Source organism: Halichoerus grypus, chromosome 5, assembly GCF_964656455.1.
Source record: "Halichoerus grypus chromosome 5, mHalGry1.hap1.1, whole genome shotgun sequence".
Lineage (NCBI taxonomy): Eukaryota > Metazoa > Chordata > Mammalia > Carnivora > Phocidae > Halichoerus > Halichoerus grypus.
The window spans coordinates 9,056,985-9,062,984 of NC_135716.1; positions in this window are offsets into that span (position 1 = coordinate 9,056,985).

Sequence of the window (6,000 nt, forward strand, 5' to 3'; positions counted from 1 at the left end):
ATGAGGGGAACCTCCCAGGCACTTCAGCTTGGGGAGAGGAGAGGAGCCAGGCCTTGACTTTGCCCTTTAGAATGGAGCTTGCTCTCCTGTCATGGTTTTCCTCCAGGTTCCTGCAGACTTGACAAAATGCCTTTTTCCATCTGTCACAAACATTACATCTAATTGTCTCCGTCACCTTCTGGCTGTCGGAAACCATTTAAATGCTTGCCACTGAAAAAGGACTCATTTCGCCGGCAAAGCAATCACCCATTAGAATTCACACTGAGTGATGGTTGACACAAGGACGGGCCCCTTATTTCAAAGGGATTTTACAAAATGTAGGGAATCTTTTCCTCCATTCTCAGTCAGCGATTCATACACACACATCGGGTATAGGTTGCCTTTTAAAGATAATTTCATAATTAGAGCTTGCAAAAGTGCCTGGATGTTTCTTTCCAGTCACTTAGGCCTGTAGCTTTGCTTCGGGGACCAGCTGGCCCAAAAAAAGGGCCAGTGCACCTGTAGAGTAGAGAAGGAACGCACTGGCCCTTGAGGATTACAGCCTGGGGTTGAACTGTGGCTTTGCCGCCTTCCTTTTCTTCGGTTTTGAACAAATTACGTCTTTATGCCTCCGTCCCACAGCTCTAGAGCACCTGCCTCACAAACTTGTTGCGAGGGGTGCAAGAAATGCGTCGTGTGAGGAGCTCTGCACGCTGCCTGGCTTCTACAGCTTCTGTCAGTCTTGGTTCTGCTGGTACGACCAGCAGGACACCCGCACGCCGGCACGTCATCGGCTAATCCCACCTTGTCCCTCTCTTAAACCCTTGCAAACAACCCCCAGTGCGGAAAAGTGGTAAGAACGTGAATTTAGAAATCAGAAAGATGCGTTCGAATCTCTGCCCTGTTGCTTGGCAGGTTTGTTATTTTGGGGAAATCAACTAACGTCACCAAATCCATTTTGCCAAGGTGGGATTTTATCCACACCTCTGAGGTTTGTTGTGCAGATTGGTGAAGCTGACACATGCAAGGCATGCAAGGGCAGCCCTTGCCCAGCGCTCTGTCCTTGTACCTCATTTCAAGGTGGAAAGATGGAGGTGGAGTGAGGTCCACGAGCAGGTGCCCTTCCCCCTGCCCCCGGAGAAAGCCAGTCCAGAATGGAAGCCTTGTTGCCTCAATTTTACTCCACAGGAGAGACCAAGCTGCTTGTGTTCCCTGCAAATTTTGACTCCTGCAGTCAGCCATGGTGTATGAAGAACTACCCCAAGAGACAGGAGGGTCTGGAGTATTGTCGAAGCTAGTGAAGACTTCTAGAAGTGAGAAAGCCATGTCCAATTACAATTTTCCTCCCAGTCATCTCTGGACTGCCCCCCTCTCTCCATTTCTCCCCACCTTCACGTTCCTCCTCCATCCTTCCTTCAGCAAATGCCACCGGCCATCTCCCAGCCGGGAGAAAGGGCTCGCCACGCCTGCCCCGGAGAAGCATGGCGTGTGCACGCGGTCTGAGGTTCTGGTGGGTACGTGTGGCCTCGAGGGTGCAGGAGAGGAACTGGCTGACTCTTGTGCCCGAGGGGGGTCAGGATGGCCCCCCAGAGGACAGTGCACAAGGGCCGGGGCCTGGGCTGCCTGGGGGGGTCAGAGCAGAGTCCTCGTGCCTGAGCCTCACACACCAACCCTCCCCAGCTAGGCCTGGTGTGTTCACACGGGCTAAGCCTTAGTCACTGTGGTGGCTCCTTCCTTAGCTTGTATTAGCCCCAGCAGGGCGTGAGGTGTGAGCCCAGCCCCCACCCTGCACAGAGGACAGCCCTGACAGTCCCTGGCCCGTCATTCGAGGAGACTGTCTCCCCAAACTTTCCAAACAGACACTCCTAGGGGATGCTTACAAAGGTTCCAGCGACTCTATGAGCTAAATCGGTATGCATCATTTTCAACACCATCATCTTTAAACGTGCCAGGTGGAAACAGATATAAATTATTATAGTCATAGAAAAAATGGACAGAGCATGGGCATTGGGATTGGAGAAATCTTATTGGATCTTGAGCTGACAACTTGGCAAGTGGCTTTACTCTCTGGGTCTCAGTTTTCCCATCTATAAAATGGGTCTATTATGTCTCAAGGTGGGGTATCAAGAGCATGGGCTATGGGGCCCATCAGTCCAGGTTCAAGTCCAGTAATCTTTCCCACCCACTGTGTGTCCTTAGAAAAGTGATTTAAGTTTCCTGTGCCTCAGTGTCCTCGATGAAGGATGAGGATAAGAAGAGTATTCACCTCGTTCATTTGTTGAGGTGAATTCAGGAGACAACAGGGAAAGTGCGTGTATGCATTAGGTTTTTAATAAGTAGAAGCAATCATTAAAAGCATAATCGGTATTTCAAAGAGTTCTTCCCCAAATGAAATCAACTAAAGCACCAGGCAGAGCTCAGTTCTTACTGTTTATAATATTACTGCTACTCAAACTAGAACGAGAAATAGTGAAATATGCTCCAGTCGAAAGAAGGCTTGCGGGGTTGAATTTTGTTCTGGCCAAGGATATTTTAAGCCACTGAGCCTGTCTGTCCCTCCCCGTCCCCCTCGGCTGCTGCCCGCCGCTGGTGTGATTAGTTCTGGCTCAGCGGGCGACAGAGTAGACACTGGCTGGCAATCTCACACACGTCCAGCCACTTCTGAATGCCTGACACCATTTCAAGATCACATCACAGCCGGTTCTGAGCTTGCTCTCCTTAGGGTACCAGCGGCAGGACCTCGTCATGAGTACAAAAGCGCATGTTCCAGAAGCTAGGGCATCACAGAATGAAAGCTCGGGAGGGGACGCCAGCGAAAGCCATCATCGTTCTGTCACGGATCTTAACCCCGTTTTGTGCTATTCAAGCACGTTTAGAGGTGCCTGGGCCACTGTCTTTATTTTTATGTTTTAGGAGATGAAAAAGCCAGAGCAGAGCGCTCAGGAGACCTGATTCGGTTCACATCGGGAAGCTGATCACAGAGGCTTTATCACAATGTATCCAGTCAGTTGTCCCCCAGCTGTCCCCCGGCTGTCCCCGGGATGCAGGCTGCTCTGCTGTGGTCAGCTAGGCTATTATCAGGACAATTCCATGTCCATCTTGGAGCACCTTGATATGGTAGCTGCTGCAGAGGATCAGAAAGCGATGAAGGCCTTGAGGAAGTTTGTAATCTATAGGGTTTTTATGGTTTTTATTTTTGTCTTAAACCTGCTCCGTCCTTCCCTCCCAATCTCCCTCCCTTCTTCCCTTCCTTCCTTCCAGTAATATGTGACGCTCACTAGGGCTGTGAGAAGTGCTAGTGCTAGTGCTAGGTGTCTGTCACTGACAAAAAGATGGCCTCCCAGACCTCATGGAGCTTACAGCTTTTGGAAGTCAGACCAGCAGAGAGATGGGAAAACGGAGGTGTTAGTGAGAGACCCTTGAACAAATTCTCTTCCTGGAGCCTGATGTCACCCAGCGCCACTATGCACTGACTCTTTCTCATGGGAAGACTCATTCTGGTCTTTGTTCTTAAGCGGAGTTCACAAGAACCTCTGCGCCCTTCCCAGAAACTGGACTGTATATTTGCCGCGGGGAAGATAACATGTAGCTTTTCAAAACTCCTCATTGAGATCCCTCTTTGTTTAGCCATGACGCCTGTCTCCTTTGTTTCTGGTAGAGTCGTGGTCACCCAAAGGAAGTGCCCAAGATAATCCATTGGAACACAAAAAGAAAATTCTAGAATGCACTATTTAACTAGTCTTATACTTTAAAAATATTTTTATATTTATAATGTATATCTTAGCAGAGCCATCTGCATATATAATTAATGACTAAATGTGCATATATGGGGGTGCTTCCTTATCAAAACTCTTATTGTCTGGGTGCATAATTGAAAGTTCAGAGATGATTATACTAGACAACAGGAAGAGACCCTTTTCTCAGTGAGCTGAAGAAAGGAGAGTCCAGCTGGGACATCACCATAGGCCCACACTGTCTGCTCTGTTCATAGGAATAAAAATGATCGGCAAATGTTTTGCTTCTGGGACAGCTGCAAGCCATTCTGGCAAGGCTCAGTGACAGACGGATGGCCCTATATCTGCCATCCCTCTTGCCCACCAATGCCACGTGGCATGAGCCAGTCTCTGGCACTGGCCATTTGGATAATCGAAGAACTCCACCTCTGGGCGGAGGACAAGAGCAGAGGGAGACATGGCTTGGCCCCACCTTTTGCAGGGCATGAAGGGAACATGAGCCTTTTGACCAGACTCTGACTCAGTAAGATGAACGTTTCATCAAAGCCCTGGCTGGCCCCAACACGAGACTCATCCCTGATTCTGGCAGATCCTAAAATGAGGGGAAAGCCATTCTAGGTCAGTGGAACAGCAGGAGTAAATTCAGAGGCAAAAGCCAGCAGAGCCTATCCAGGCAACAGGAGAAAGGGGAAGGTGACTAGGAAGGCAGGTTGGGGAGTGAGGACCAGGTGAGGATCTGTAGAAGGCCAAAGATGATGGGGGGCCGTGGAAGGCTGGGGCAGAACAGCACTGGGACCGAACCAATTTGAGGAGGGGCAATTATTGGTCAGCCTGTCCCAGCTACAACAGGGGCAAGGAGATCACAGGAGGCAGGATGACAGATGAGTGGCAGATGCTGAAGTCACTTCCACCTCTAGACAAGATGCAACTGAAGTCATCCCATCATGAAAAACAAAATGAGAAGGCACAAAATGAACATCCTGGCTGGCCCTGCCAAATGTCTCATTTTGATGGACAACTCTCATGTTCAAGGTTGAGCTGAACATCACCCCTCCATCAAGCCTTGGCTTCCCCTGCAAGCACCAGTCATTTCATCTGGTTTCCCTCATCTCTGGAGCCCCCACCATGGTGCCCTGTCATCGTGGTTCATTCCTGGCTCCTGTTTGACTCACAATGAGCTCCTGGGTGGCAGGGCACGTGTCACTGTCACCCCTGTCCCCCTAGAGCTTAGCCTCATGGCTGGCTGGAAGTTAATAGTCATTTAATATAATCATCATTTGAATAAATGAGTAGCTCAGTTAGATCTAGGAAATAAAAGAGGTTGTATATTGTTGCACGAGAGGAAGTTTGTAAGGCAAGCAAAGTTACAAAGACTGAACTTGGAATCCAGTCATAGAACTTCCTGAGCTCTGAGAAACTCGGTGACCTCTTTATCAACCCTCACGAAGCTGGGAAGAGCTAAGGTCTCCTCCCACCCCGTGGAAAGTGGGGTTAGCGGGTTAGGTTGAGCAATGACCAAAGACAACAACTCCAGTAAATCAACACATTTGTGCAACTCATCACAGCAGAGTTCAGTGAGAAGAAAGCTTTCACTTTTCTCTCTCCTGAGAACACTGTCGTGTCAAGAGGCCTCTCAAAGAAACACACAGAATCGGATGGCATGTGGGTCCCATGCCTGCTGGAGAATTCAGCCCATCCAGATGGACCACTTATCCATCTTTGGAGATGGCTCCAGAAATAGAAACAACTGCCATCTCTAGAGAAACAAGAGGGTCTGATCTCTCCCAGATGATGTCCGTGATTAGCTTACTGTCTTCCCCAGAGATGAAGAAGTCAGTATTCACAATTTACATGCTTCTGTTCAGAAGGCAGATGCAGGACCTTCATTTATTCATTTAATTAGTGGATAATTATGGGTCATCTCTTTTGGGGTAGGCTCAGGGCGAGGGTCAATGGCCATGTGTTGCACCTGCACCTGCCTTCTCAAGCGCATGCTCCACTTTGAAGGGCAAGGGAGACATTCATGTATGTGCCTTGCACTGTGCTAGGTAGTCTGTACACATTGTCCTGCGGACCCTCGGTCCTTTGAAGGCGACGGGATTAATAACACCTGTGCAAGGTCACACATCTCCCAAATACCTTGAACTCCTTCTCTTACTCTTGACTTCCATATGCATGTGCCCTATTCCTGTGAGCAGTTAATACTCTAAGGAGTGTTCTGAGGAGGGAGCAATCATCTTTGGTTGGGGGAGGTCTGGAAATATGTAAGAACAAGGTGAGTTCTGGG